Here is a 15,030-nt window from a genome sequence, read left to right as displayed (position 1 = left end):
TGAGTTTCCAGAGCTCATGGAGGCCAAGCCTTTGCCTATGGAAGGGGATGGAAGGGTGAAGTTCCGAAAAGGAGCTGTATTTGTTTGCTAGGGCTGCCATAAAAAAATACCACAGACTGGGTGGCTCAGATGACAGAAATTTATTTTCTCACAGTTCGGGAGGCTGAAAGTCTGAGATCAAGGTGTGGGCAGGTTTGGTTTCTCCTGCGGCCTCAGTCCTTGGCTTGCCAATGGCCACCTTCTCGAGGTGTCCTCACAAAACACAGCCTTTCCTGTGTACGTGCACATCCCTGGTGGCTCTTTTTCTTCATGTAAGGACATCAGTCACATCGGATTAGGGCCTACCTTTATACCCTATTTCCAAATACAGCCACATATTCTGAGGTTGTCAGGGTTAGGACTCCCACAAACAAATTTTGGGGAGGATACAATTCATTCCATATCAGGGGCCAACAAAAACCCTAGACATAGGCCTAGAGAGGCAGCACCAAAGCATAAGAAATCTTACCACTTATCAAGTCTTAGGTGGGATGGCCAGGCACAGTGGCTCACGCCTATAATCCCAGCACTTTGGGAAGCTGAGGCGGGAGGATGGCTTGAGCTCAGGAGTTCAAGACCAGCCTAGGCAACATAGTGAGACCCTGTTTCTAGAAAAAAAATTAGCCAGGCATGGTGGTGAGCACCTGTAATCCTAGCTACTTTTAAGGCCAAGGTGACAGTAGCACTTGAGCCCAGGAATTCAAGACTGCAGCGAGCTATGATCACACCACCACACTCCAACTGTCTCTAGAAGAGATTTAGACAGATTTAGAGATCATCCCATCTCAAAAAAATTAAAAGACAATAGAGTCATTGAATGCAATAGACTGATGGTTTTCAAAGTGTGTTCCCTGGACCAGCAATCAGCATTATCTAAGCAATTGTTAAAAATGCACATTCTCAGGCCCCATCCCAGACCTCCTGAATCAGAAACCCTGGGAGTTAAGCCCAATGGGGCTTGTGTTTCAAGAGGCCCCCCAGGGGGATTGTGATGGTTGCAGAAATGTGAGAAGCATTGCAATAAAGGAATTCGCTTCCCAGCAACTGCAGATCCTGACACCTCCAAACGATAGTTCCTCCCTCCTCCCCGGAAGCTACCAGCTTAGATGCTCATGCCATCAAACACTATCCTCTCCCCTTCCTCACTGGCATGATGTTCAAATCCCCTGGTCACCTTCCTAATTCCTAGCTAGGCTTTCCCCTTGGCTCACTGGCCCTCTCTGTTCTCCCCCCAGGGCCTGGCACATCGCCGGTGCTCAATGCATTTTTACTGAATGAAAGCATAAAGTAGAGCTGTGTGTGTTGTTGAGGTACATTCTAAAAAAAAGCTTCTCACCCTACATTTGCTATTTAAAATGAGGGTGGTGGGCTGCTACGCCCAACACGGCTAAATCTAGAAAGCATAACTGTGAGAAAAAGAAAGCAACTTCGCAGGCGTTCCTTGGCTCATCAAAGGCTGTCTTCTCCCTGTGTCTCCACATCATCTTCCCTCTGTACATCTCTGTCTCTTCACGGGGCATTCTTTATATAAGGATACCAGTCACAGGGACCACCCCACCCCATTCCAGTATCACTACATCATAACCTACCTGATTACATTTGCAATGGTCCTTTTTCCAAATAAGCTTATATTTTGATGCCCTGGGGGTTAGGATTTCAACATATCAATTTGTGAACATATGGATCCAACATATGAATTTGTGGTTGGGGGAGAGAATGATACAATTCAACCCATAACAGATACATACAGTATCATAGGTAACATTTCAAATTATATACAAATTCTTAAGACATATAAATGCATAGTGAAAGCACAAAAACGTGAATGGGAAGAAAAAGGCCAACTTTAGCATATAGCTTCCTTCCAAAGAGGGAGAAAAGGAGGGAAATGGTATCAAGAAGAGACCTGGAAAGGAGATTCAACTGTATTTTTTACATTCAGTTCTTTTACAATACGAAGCAAATACAGCTAAATGTCAACATTTGTTAAGTGCCCGTGGCAAGGATTATTTTATTCTCTGCTTTTTTTCAGGTTGTTTATTTATCTGAGAAAATAGCATTAGGGAAGAAATGCTCCGTGCTGTAAAGAACACTCCACATTAGGACATGCTCAAATACAAGGTGACATTAATTTTGTTCAGGTAAAGACATCAAAGAGTGCCAAGAGGCAGGTGGCAGTAAGAAAGGACAACTATAAAGGGTTGAAACCAACAGCCAGGCCAGACTGCAGGGGGATGGATGTATCCCACGTCAGGCCGCCAGTCACAGGAATTGGGAGATCAGGCAGGTTAATACAGGCAAAGAGGACAACAATGTTGTGAATGGAGGGGACACTGCCAAGGTCAGCGGAAAGGCAAGGCGTGGTGTAGGTGAGACTCAGGTGAGCTAGGTCTGGAAATGCAGTCCAAATAGACAGGCATCCAAGGTTCAAACTTGCTCCTGGAATAAGCCAAGAGTGGTTGCCAGAATAGGAATTCCATTCTGTCAAGAAGGACTGGGTTAGGAATTTTGCCTTAGAATTCTAGGGAGGAGGCTGAATTCCTACAACTTCACAACTGATACTTGGAAAATGAATGACTGCAATTTAGTAGAGGTCCCAAACCAACTGGGCCATGGGTGTTCACAGTTTTCCCTGCATCCAAGGGCAACTACCTGGAGAAGGCAGAAGGGGAGTAGGGAGGTGGGATTAGCCCTGAGCCATCTCTGCCTAGTTGGAGAGGCCTTAACCGTTGTCAGGCCCAGAACAAAGCACTTTACTTACATGCATTATCTCCTCTAGTCCTTGCAACAACCCAGTGACATCGGTACTATAACCCCCATGTTAAAGATAAAGAAACAGGTGTAAAAAGGCAAGATAACTTGCCAATAACACAAAGCCCATAGTTGGCAAAACTGAGATCAAATCCCAGCCTGTTTGATTCCAGGGCCCACAATCTCAGTCCCTGTGTTTTATGGCCCCTTTACATTCACATAAAAAATATTTGTTGATCACTCCTTAAACAATGAGGAAATACATATATTGAGTGTCAACCTGCTTCTGTTTCAGGAGCCAGAGATACAACGAACAAGTCTGATAAGGTCTCCATCTTCCTGTGTTCTAGAAAGCAGCTCACCATTCCCATCCTAAATACTATAGCAAATGTAGGATTAGAGGATTTTTAGAACGTACTCACATAAGCTTAGCTTGACATTTTTTTTAAAAGTGTGTGTGGGGGCTGGGCACAGTGGCTCATGCCTGCAATCCCAGTACTTTGGGAGGCCGAGGCAGGAGGCTTGCTTGAGCCCAGGGGTTCAAGATCAGCCTGGCAACATAGTGAAATCCCAACCCTACAAAAATAACAAAAGTTACCCAGGCATGGTGGCATGTGCCTGTGATCCCAGCTACTTCAGGAGGCAAGGCGGGAGGATGGCTTGAGCCCAGAAGTTTGAGGCTGCAGTGAGCTGTGATCACATCACTGCACTCCAGCCTGGGTGACAGAGTAAGATCCTGTCTTAAAAAAAAAAAAGTGTGTGTGGAGATTGCAGGGGAAGAAGGTGTAATCAAAAGGTTATATCTGCAGGAGGCCCTGTGACATGGAAAGGCCAAGATTTCTAAAAGACACTTCTAATCGTTTTTGATGTGACAAAACTGTAACGATGACCTTTGAGCTAAAAGGAAAATAAGGAGGCTCGTCCTGATGGAAGGGCCACCGACAGCGAGACCATGGCCCGGCCGAGGCAGACGGTTGATTATTATTCTAGCCCAGGGAGAAAAAAGTCAGTTCAAAAATTGCTTGTTCATGTCATGGTAAATCCTTAATGCTTTTAATGAAAATTCTTCTCCTTCATGAAATATTTTCTACTTTAAAGAAGAGCAGCAAATTAATACAGCGTTTCCAATAGCCTCTAAGTCAGGTTTAATTGGGGCAATTCCCTCCAGTGAATTGAACGAAAGGTGACATTCGTCTTCCTTGCCTGGGTGGAATGTTAAACTGGAAGCAGGGATGAAATTTCAAGGTAAAATAATGCTAATAATTATTCTGAATGTTACATTCTCCTTGACCTTGGAATTTAAAGGGCCAAAATGAAGGCTTTTTGTCAAAAGTCAAGAAGTCATCTAGAGACGCTGCTGACATTTATGATTAATGTAATCTGGGATTATTAGGAGAGAAATGAAGAATATGATTAGCTTCTAGTATCTTGGTAATTCATTTTTATATTATTATAGAAACCATATAGTATATGGACATAAAAAGAGATGACATGCTGTGGATAATCCTAATCTCTAGAAATTTAAAGAGGAAACCTCTAAAGATAAGTAAAGGCTTTTTAATTAAAGCAGCAGTGACCAAATAATTAAATTGATAGCTCTGTAGTAAAAGAGGGTAGAAAATGACCTCGGTCTAAGGAAAGATAATGATTTCTTATGCATAGCACACATGGGCACACAAAAGAAATCAAGCCTCTATCTGCTGGGTCCCGTCGCTTCAGAGAATTTTCTGGTTCATTTGCAGTGACAAGAGAGACTGAGTGCAGCTCGGGGAAGGCTCCCCGGCACCATGCCCTGAGCTGGCAACTCAGGCTGCGCCTGAAAAATGAGTGTGGCTGACAGCAAAGCACCTCAGTAAAGCGGAAAGATGGCTTTCGAAATTTGTCGGGGAAAAATGCAGCTTCTGTTTTCAATAAAGCTTTTGGTCCAAAGCCCAAGCTGGGAAAAGTGCAAAGGTGAAAGGACCCTGCTCTTTGTGACCCAGTTTCCCTGCTCCCCAGACGCACCCTCTGCACATTCATCTCAGTGTGCTCCCCTCCTCCCGCTCAGACTGGAAGCTGAAAGGCAGCGGGGAGAGGGCAGGGGCATTGATTCTTAGAAAGAAAAAAAAATAGGAAGACTTGCATACAAATTAAAATCAAAGCAAAATGGGGAAACAGGCTTTTGAGAGAGTGGGAAATAGAAAATATTTAACTCACCTATTTTAAAATTAAAAACCAGAACTAGGAAGCTTTTCACCATACAATCAAGCGATATATATAATTCTCATGTATGTCCACACAGCAAACAGTAGGTACCACATAGATGATACCTTACATGTATGGTAATTACGTCCTCAGGTTTTTCCCCAACAGGGATAGATGAGAGACAGCAAGGGAGCAGAGAAAGAAGAGGTGAGAAAAGGTAAGGAGATAGGCTGGGCACAGTGGCTCACGCCTATAATCTCGGCACTTTGGGAGGCTGAGGCCGGTGGATCACTTGAGGTCAGGAGTTCGAGACCAGCCTGGCCAATGTGGTGAAACCCTGTCTCTACTAAAAATACACAATTAGCCAGGCATGGTGGCACGCACCTGTAATCCCAGCTACTTGGGAGGCTGAGGCATGAGAATTGCTTGAACCCGGGAGGTAGAGGTTGCTGTGAGTTGAGATCGCGCCACCACACTCCAGCCTGGGTGACAGAGTAAGACTCTGTCTCAAAAAATAAAAAAATGAAAAGATGAGGAAGGACTATAAGGGGGAAAGGCAGTGTGGAAAGGGGAGTGGGGCGAAGGAGAAAGCACAGAGAAGAGAGACCCCCATGGAGGGGCTTTTGTACATCCCGGTGGTGTACATCAGAAGCGTTGATAGCTTTTGATTTGCTTTCTGGTAACTGAGGACAGATTCTCTGGTTTGGAGCCTTGCTGTCAACATCCTATAGCTCAGCCCCCAAGTAGTAGTGTGTCTGCATGTTGGTACATATATCTGCACGTTCCCTGCATAAAATCTGTGTGGGCCAAGAGAAAAGCTCACTCTTCTTCGGGTCTCTGCTGTCTGCAGAATGCTGCAGTCATTTAGCATTGCAATAAGTAACTCAGAGGAAGTTAAGAGAGGCACTATTTGAAGAGAAGTCACAAGAGCATTTCTTACGTTGCATGTTGTATTTGTGAAAACAAACGAAAGTAATGTACTTGCAAAATCCTAATAAAGTTGAGAAAATGTTTGGAAATCTTGCTAAATTAATACAGTCCACATGGGGACTTCAGAAGCCTTTAAAGCATCTGGAATCTGAGATGTGGCAGTAATCGCAGTTTGTCCTGCTCATTCGGACCCCCCAGACGTTGCTGTCTTAGATAAACACACCTCTCAGCTGACAACACCAAACCTTAAAAGGCATAGACACAGTCAACATTGAAAAGAGGTGAACGGTGTATGTACCACATTTTTTTTTGTCAAACTCATCATTGACGGGCACACCTAGGTTGATTCTGTGTCTTTGCTATTGTGAATCGTGCTGAGATGAACGAACGGGTGTATATGTCTTTTTGGTAGAACAGTTTATATTCCTTTTGGTATATATGCAATAATGAGATTTCTGGGTCGGGTGGTAGCTCATGTCCTTTGCAGCAACGTGAATGCCGCTGGAGACCATTATCCCAAGCAAACTAAACCCAAAACAGAAAACCAAAGACTGCATGGTCTCACGTATAAGCGGGAGCTAAACAATGGGTACAGATGGACATAAAGATGAGAACAATAGATGCTGGGGACTCCTAGTTGGGGAGAGAGGTAGGGGACAAGGGCTGAAAAACTACCTATTGGGTATTATGCCCACTACCTGGGTGACGGGATCATTCATACCCCAAACCTCAGGGTCGCACAACATACCCATGTAACAAACCTGCACATGTATCCCCTGAACCTAAAATCAAAGTTGAAATTATTATATATATATATATATAATCCATGTAATTAAATATATATCTATATCATCCTTGAGGAGAAATAGAAGATAGACCTAAAGGAAGAGAAGCCAGAACTTCATCCCCATGTGGATGGGGAGCTCTGATCCTCTCCAACTCCCCAAGAATTCTGAAAAATCATCACATTGTGTGAATTCCAATTCAGTTTGACTATATGATTTTTATGATCGCCAAGACTTATATGGTAATTAACTACTAAACTAAAAGATTTCCTCCATTTAACATCAATTGAAAATCCATCTCCATTTCAAAAAGAAGAAAACTCAGTGCTCTGATATCTATAAATACTGCCATTCCTTAAAACAGTTTGTAGGCTGAGCACTGTGATTCACGCCTGTAATTCCAGCACTTACAGAGGCCGAGGCGAGAGGATTGCTTGAGCTCAGGAATTCAAGACCATCCTGGGCGACATAGCAAGACCTTGTCTCTACTGAAAAAAAAAAAAAAATTAGCTGGGCATTATGGCACATGCCTGTTGTCCCAGCTACTTGGGAGGCTGAGGCAGGAGGATGGATTGAACCCAGGAGTTTGAGGCTGCAGTGAACCATGATTGTACCATTGCACTCTAGCCTGGGCGACAAAGCCAAACTCTATCTCAAAAAAATAAAATAACAGATTGTAAATCATATAAAATCTTATAAGTAAATATCTCAATACTTAAAAGGGATATTCTGTTTATAGTTTAAAATTATATTCTCCAGCCTGATAAACTCTCTTAATCATCAGTTTGGCCCTGAAGGAATCTCAGTTGTTTCCAAACACCAAGTTAACTTTAAAAGACGAAGATTTGTCAGTTTTACAACTTAAAAAAATCTGATCACACTGTACTCCCACCACTTCGGGAGGCCGAGACGGGCAGATCATGAGGTAAGGAGATTGAGACCAGCCTGGCCAACATAGTGAAATCCCATCTCTGCTAAAAAAAAAAAAAAATTAGCTGGGCGTGGTGGCAGGTACCTGTAATCCCAGCTACTCAGGAAGCTGAGGCAGAAGAATCACTTGAACCCAGGAGGTGGAAGTTGCAGTGAGCTGAGATCACGCCATTGCACTCCAGCCTGGGCGACAGTATGAGATTCATTCTGACAGCATTTTTTAAAAAAACAGTCAAAACTGGCTTAAGCTACAGAAACATTTGAGCAACATTGTTTTAATAAGATTATAGTCTCAGAACGTGATGAGGTGGCAGAGGTCCTTGGGATATAATTTCTAACATGCATATTTTTAAAAAATCAGACTTGTGATTTTATATCATAATATATATTTGTATGCATTGGATGATGGTGGGGCAAGGCAGAGATTTGTGTATATATTTCACGCACTAGAGACATTGTCAAAATTCTAATGCAATGCTCCTAGAATCTCATTATTCTTGAGGTTATCAGTCAAACAAAATGTAATTATAATACATGCAAACTAGCCACAATATAATCAACCACTCTGGTTTCACTTTTATAAAACATAAAGAAAGTGACAGTATTCCTTTGGTTTGGTTTCTAAACTTCTGCTGCTTAAAAAATGACACCAATTTGGATACATTAATATATATTAATGCAAGATCCCATTAAAAAGTCATAGAAAAAGACCAATTGCTTTTGTTTCTGACAACACATCTTTTCCTAGCTAGCCCTAATGGTTTCAACCACATCAGAACAAAAGCAAGATAATAGTTCCAGTCTATAGTGCTGAGTCTCCTATGGGCCACTAAATATATTCTCCTGCAAAATTGCAAAAGGTCATTTATAAAAGCCAACAGTGAAACATAAAATATTGGGAGTAGGTGATAAATATTCTGCAAGAAAACTTACTCTTAGAATTAAATACATTGCATCAGCATCTGTACCAATTACCCAATTACACAATACACTTTGAAACACTGTTGGCCAGTAGTACCACTTACTGCAGTGTGAGGGCTGTGCTGACACCAGAATAAAGTTCAGCTATGTCCAGCATTGAAAAAACCAGCCAAGAGACAAAGGGGAATAGAAAATGTCTTGATCTTCCTCAATGAATATCTAACCTGAAAACGTTTTTTAAAAATACCTGTATTAAGGTCAGGTGTAGTGGCTCACACCTGTAACCCCAGTACTTTGGGAGGCTGAGGCAAGTGGATCAGTTGAGTCCAGGAGTTCGAGACCAGCCTGTTCAACATGGCAAAACCCTATCTCTACTAAAAATACAAAAAAATTAACTTGGTGTGGTGATGCATACCTGCAATCCCAGCTACTTGGGAGGCTGAGACATGAGAATCACTGGAACCCAGGAGGCAGAGGTTGCAGTGATCTGAGATTGTGCCACTGCATTCCAGTCTGGGCAACAGAGCAAGACTCTGTCTCAATAAATAAATAAATAATAAATAAAATAATAATAAAAGTAGCTTTATTGAGGTATAATGTACACAAAATTCACCCAGTGTAAGTGTAAAATTCAATTATTTTTGGTAAATTTATGTAGTTGTGTAATTATTACACCACCACCATGACCCAATTCTAGAATATTTCCAAGAAGTTTTGCAGTGCCTAGTTGCAATCAATCTTCATTCCCTATACCAGTTGCAGGCAAACACTGGCATGTTTTCTATCTCTATGGAATTGCCTTTTCTGGACATCTTACATAAATTGAATCATGTCTTTCCTGATTGCCTTTTTTTACTTAGCATAATGTTTTTAAGGTTCATGTAATGTGTATCAATAGTTCATTTTTTAAATTGCTGAATTTAAAAAAAGGAATTAAAAAATTTGTAAATTGCCAAATAAGATTTCATTGTATGGATATATTACATTTTGTCTAGCCATCCATTTTATCTGTCCCAGTTGATGAACATTTGGGATGTTTTCAGTTTGGAGTTATTATAAATAATGATGTTATGAACATTCACATTCAAGTCTTTGTGTGAACATATGTTTTCATTTCTCTTGGGTAAATAAATACTCTAGGGTATAATCACTGAGTTGTATGTCAAGCCTATGTTTAACCTTTAAAGAAAATGTCAAATTATTTTCTCAAGTGGCTGTACCATTTTACATACCCGCCAGTGTATCAACGTTCCAGTGTCTATGCATCCTCACCGACACACTATTGTCAAATTTTCTAATTACTTGTTAGCTATTAGTATATCTTCTTTAGTGAAATGACCATTTAAATTTTCTGCCAACTTTCTAGGGTTCTTGTCTTCTTATTGTGTTGTAAGAGAGTTTTAAAAAATATGTTCTAGATAAAAGCCCTCTATCAGATATACAAATATAGGCAAATACAGGATTTGCAGTGAGAGACAGAGAGAGAGAGACTGAGTATAAATTATCAGATCAGATTTGCAAATATTTTCTCATTCCGTGGTTTGTCTTTTTATTTTCTTAATTGGGTCTTTTGAAGAGCAAAGGTTTTTAATTTTGATGAAGCCCAAATTATTATTTTTTTAAATTGATTGTGACTTTGGTGTCTCTTTAAGAAACCGTTGGCTAACCCAAAGTCACAAACATTTTCTTCTTTGTTTTTGTCTCAAAATTTTAGAATGTTAGCTCTTTCTTTTAAGTCTATGATCCATTTGGAGTTGATTTTTGCATATGGTGTAAGGTTTAGGTGGAGGTTTGTTGTTGGTTTTTTTCCTATGAAGGAAATTGGCAATTGTTCAAATTGAAAAGATTGTTCTTTCTCTCACTGAACTGGCTTTGCACTATGATCCAAAATCAGTAGATCATAAATGTAAGAATTTGTTTCTGTATTCTACTTTCCATTCTGTACTCTAAGTTCCATTAATCTATATGTTAATCCTATGCTAATCCTACAGTCTTAGCTGCTGTGCCTTTATAGTAAAAATGAAAATTGGGTTAAGTTATTCAACTTGGCTCTTCTTTTAAAACATTGTTTTGACAATTTTAGGTCCTTTGCATTTTCATATACACTTTAAGATCAGTTTGCCAGTTCCTACAAAAAAAGCCCGATGAGATTTTGACAGGAGGGTGTTGAATCTATAGATCAACTTAGGGAGCATTGTCATCTTAACAATTGAGTGTTCCAATAAATGAACATGGAATGTGTCTCCATTTGTTTAGATCTTACATTTCTGTCAATAATGTCTTTAATTTTCAGTGTAAAAGACATACTTTTTTTGTTAATTTTTTTCTAAGTAACATCTTCTTTTGGAAACTACTATGAATAGAATTGTTTCCCAGTTTTATTTTTGGATTTTTGTTGCTATTATAGAAAAATAATTGATTTGTGTATAGTGATATTTTATCTAGGAATATTGTTAAACATTATTAGTTCTGGTAGCTCTTTACCAGAGATTCTTTCTGGTAGATTCTTTAGTAGAGTTTTCTACATGTAGGATTATGTTGTCTGCACACAAAAGCAGACAACATAAGTATATTTCTTAAGTATAGAAAAGTATACTTCTTACTTTCCAATCTAGATGTCTTTAATTTCCTTTTACTTTATTTAACTAGCTAAAATTCCAGTGTGATGTAGTCTAGGGATGGTGAAAGCATTCAGTTCACTATTAAGTATTATGTTAGTTCCAGATTTTTCATATATGCCCTTTATCAAGTTGAAGAATCCCCTTTTTATTCCTTGTTTACTGTGAGCTTTCATAATGAATGGGTGTTGGATTTTGTCAAATTTTTTTTTCTGCATTTCACAAGATTATCATTAATTAAGCATGTGGGTTTTGCCTTTATTATAAATATGTTATGTTACGTTAATTTATTTTTGGATGTTAAACCAACCTTGCTTTCCTGTAATAAATCCCATTTGGTCATGATGTATTATGTTTCTTTATAAATTCCATTTCTTTATAGATTCAGCTAAGTTGAGTTTGCTAAATTTTTGAAACATTTTTGCATATATATATTCATGAGGAGTATTGCCCTGTTGTTTTCTTTTCTCGTGATGATTTACTTAGCTTTGGTATCAGGGTAATACCAGCTTCAGAATGAGTTAGGAAGTGTTCTTCTCCTCTATTTTCTGGAAGAATTTGTCTAAAATTTGTATTATTTCTTGTTTAAATAGTTGGTAGAATTTACCAGTAAATACATTTGGAATTGGGATTTTCTTTGCTAAAGGTTTTTAGCTACTACAGGTTGAGCAATCCTAATCTGAAAATCCAAAATCTGAAATGCTCCAAAATCGGAAACATCTTGAGCACCAACCTGATGTCACCAGTGGAAAATTTCATGCCTGAACTCATGTGATGAGTCACATATATTATTTAAAATACTGTATAAAATTACCTCCAAGCTATGTGTATAAGGTGTATATGAAACATGATGAATTTCATGTTTGGACTTGGGTCCCATCCCCAGGATATCTCATTATGTATGTGCAAATATTCCAAAATTAAAAAAAAAATCTGAAACACTTCTGGTCCCAAGTATTTTAAATAAGGAATACTCAATCTGTATTTCAATCTTTTTGCTTGTTATACTTCTATTCAAATGTCCTATTTTTACTTGAGTTAATTTTGGAAATTAATGCCTCTATAGCAGTTTGTCCTTCTCATCTAAGTTGTCTAATTTATTGGCATAAAATTATAGCACATTCCCTTGTAAGTCTTTTCTTTTCTGTAAGGTAAGTAATAATATATCTGCTTTCATTTCTGATTTTGATGATTTGTGTCTTTTCTCTTTTTATCTTAGCCAGTTCAGCTAAAGGTTTATTAATTGTCTTGATTTATTCAAATAGCTAGCTTTGGTTTCATTGGCCTTCTCTACTGTGCTTTTACTTCCTATTTCATTATTTCTTACCTATCTTTCTTCTTTCCTTCTTTCTGCTTGCTTTGGGCTTAATTTCCTCTTCTTTATGTAGTTTATAGTGAAAGTTTAGATGATTGATTTGAGGTCTTTTCTAATATAGGTGTTTAAAGCTATAAATTTCTCTCTAAGTACTGCTCTTTGTCTCTAGCAATATTTTTTGTTTTATTTTTAATTGACAAATAATAATGGTATATATTTTGGGATAGCAATGTAATGTTTTGATATCTGTTTACATTGTGATTAAATCAAGCTAATTAACATATCCATCACCTCACATACTTTTTTTAGGAGAAAACATTTAAAATCTACTCTTTTAGTAATTTTGAAATATTGATGCATTATTTTTTGTTATAGTCACCATTCTGTGCAATAGATCACTAAAGCTTACTCCTCTTGTCTTTCTGAAACTTTGTACTCTTTGACCAACATCTCTTTCCCCATTCACTCCCCTCTCCTAACCTGTAGTAACCACCATTCTACTCTTTTTTTTTTTGAGACGGAGTCTCGCTCTTTCACCCAGGCTGGACTGCAGTGGCCCTATCTCGGCTCACTGCAAGCTCCACCTCCCGAGTTCACGCCATTCTCCTGCCTCAGCCTCCTGAGTAGCTGGGACTACAGGTGCCCGCCTGCCACCGCGCCCGGCTAATTTTTCGTATTTTTAGTAGAGACGGGGTTTCACCATGTTAGCCAGAATGGTCTTGATCTCCATACCTCGTGATCTGCCCGCCTCGGCCTCCCAAAGTGCTGGGATTACAGGCGTGAGCCACCGCGCCCAGCCTCTACTCTTTACTTCTATGAGTTCACCTTTTTTTAGATTCTACATGTGAGATCATAGAGTATTTGCCTTTGTGTGACTTGTTTATTTCACTTAGCATAATATCCTCCAGGTTCACCCACATTGTTGTAAATGACTGAATTTTCTTCTTCTTTTTTTTTTTTCTTGAGAGAGAGTCTTGGTCTGTCGCCCAGGCTAGAGTGCTGTGGCACCATCTCCGCTCACTGCAAGCTCCGCCTCCTGGGTTCACACCATTCTCCCGCCTCAACCTCCCGAGTAGCTGGGACTACAGGCACCCACCACCACGCCTGGCTAATGTTTTTGTATTTTTAGTAGAGACGGGGTTTCGCCATATTAGCCAGGATGGTCTTGATCTCCTGACCTCGTGATCCTCCCGCCTCGGCCTCCCAGAGTGCTGGGATTACAGGCGTGAGCCACCGTGCCCAGCAGAATTTTCTTCTTCTTCAGAGCTGAATATATTCAATTTGTATACATATCACATTTTTAAAATCTATTTATCTGATGATGGACATCAAGGTTGCTTCCACATCTTAGCTATTCTGAATAATGCTGCAATTAATATGAGAATCTCTTTGGCATACTGATTTTAATTCCTTTGGATATATGCTTACAAGTAGAATTTCTGGGTCTCTAGTAATGATTTCTACTGAAAGTATGTTTTTTCTGATATTAATATAGCCTCTGCCTTTTGATTGAAGTATTTAGTCCATTCTCATTTAATATAATTTTTGATGGGTGGATTTACATTGGTCATTTTGCTATTTGTTTTCAATAGATCGCAAGTATTTTTTGTTCCTTTGATCCTCCTTTACTACTTTCATTTGTGTTAAATAAATATTTTCTGGTGTGCCATTTTAATTCCTTTTTTATTTCAATTTTTTAAAGTTATTTTCTTAATGATGTTTTAGAAATTATTATATGCATCTTAACTTATAACAATCTATTTTAGTTTAATTCTAACTTAATTCTGGTAAAATATACCAACTTTGCTTCAGTATAGCTCAATTTTCTCCCTCCTCCTTTGTGCTATAATTGTCACTTATTACATGTATACATCATAAACTCAACGATGCAATGTTATAATTATTTATGCAACTTTAAATACCTTTTAAAGAACTTAAGAGAAGAAATGAGAAGAATAAATTTATACTGTCTTATATTTACCCACATATTTGCCATTTCTAACCCTTAGTTTTATTTTCTCCGTACACATTCTCTACCTCAACCTTCTCTTCTACTTCCCTTAAAGTGGACCAGCCAGAAGACGCAGCGATAGCCACAGAAAACATCCTGACATTAAAGGCTGTTGAGAAGTCAGATTTCTGGTATGAATTCCAAAAGGAAGAAAGTCTTTCAAAAATGTTTCAAGTACACCTTTCAAAATAGCCGCTTCCTAGAAATGATCTTCCTGCATAAAAATTAAAGAGCATTGCAGCCTATCATTCACGTTCTTCTGTTCCGAGGGTAACGCGCTTGAGTAGTTGCTATTTTCCTTCTTCCAGCATATATTCTGGGCAGCCTCATTTGCTGTGTGTTTTTAACATGCAGGTGTTTCCCTTTACCTCTCAGTGAGCTGGTTCAGTTCCTAGATCTGATTAGCTGGAATATTCTTCCTAGATATTTTTGAATGAGGGAGTTAGCAGAAGGATATCTTTCTGGAGTACGGCGACTAAACCAGACTTAAATCTATTATAAACACCACCCTGGAAAACACCCTTCTGCATTCAAATTATTTCAACT

This window comes from Gorilla gorilla, chromosome 5 (assembly GCF_029281585.2).
Source record: "Gorilla gorilla gorilla isolate KB3781 chromosome 5, NHGRI_mGorGor1-v2.1_pri, whole genome shotgun sequence".
Lineage (NCBI taxonomy): Eukaryota > Metazoa > Chordata > Mammalia > Primates > Hominidae > Gorilla > Gorilla gorilla.
Note: the sequence above shows the minus strand (reverse complement) of the source record.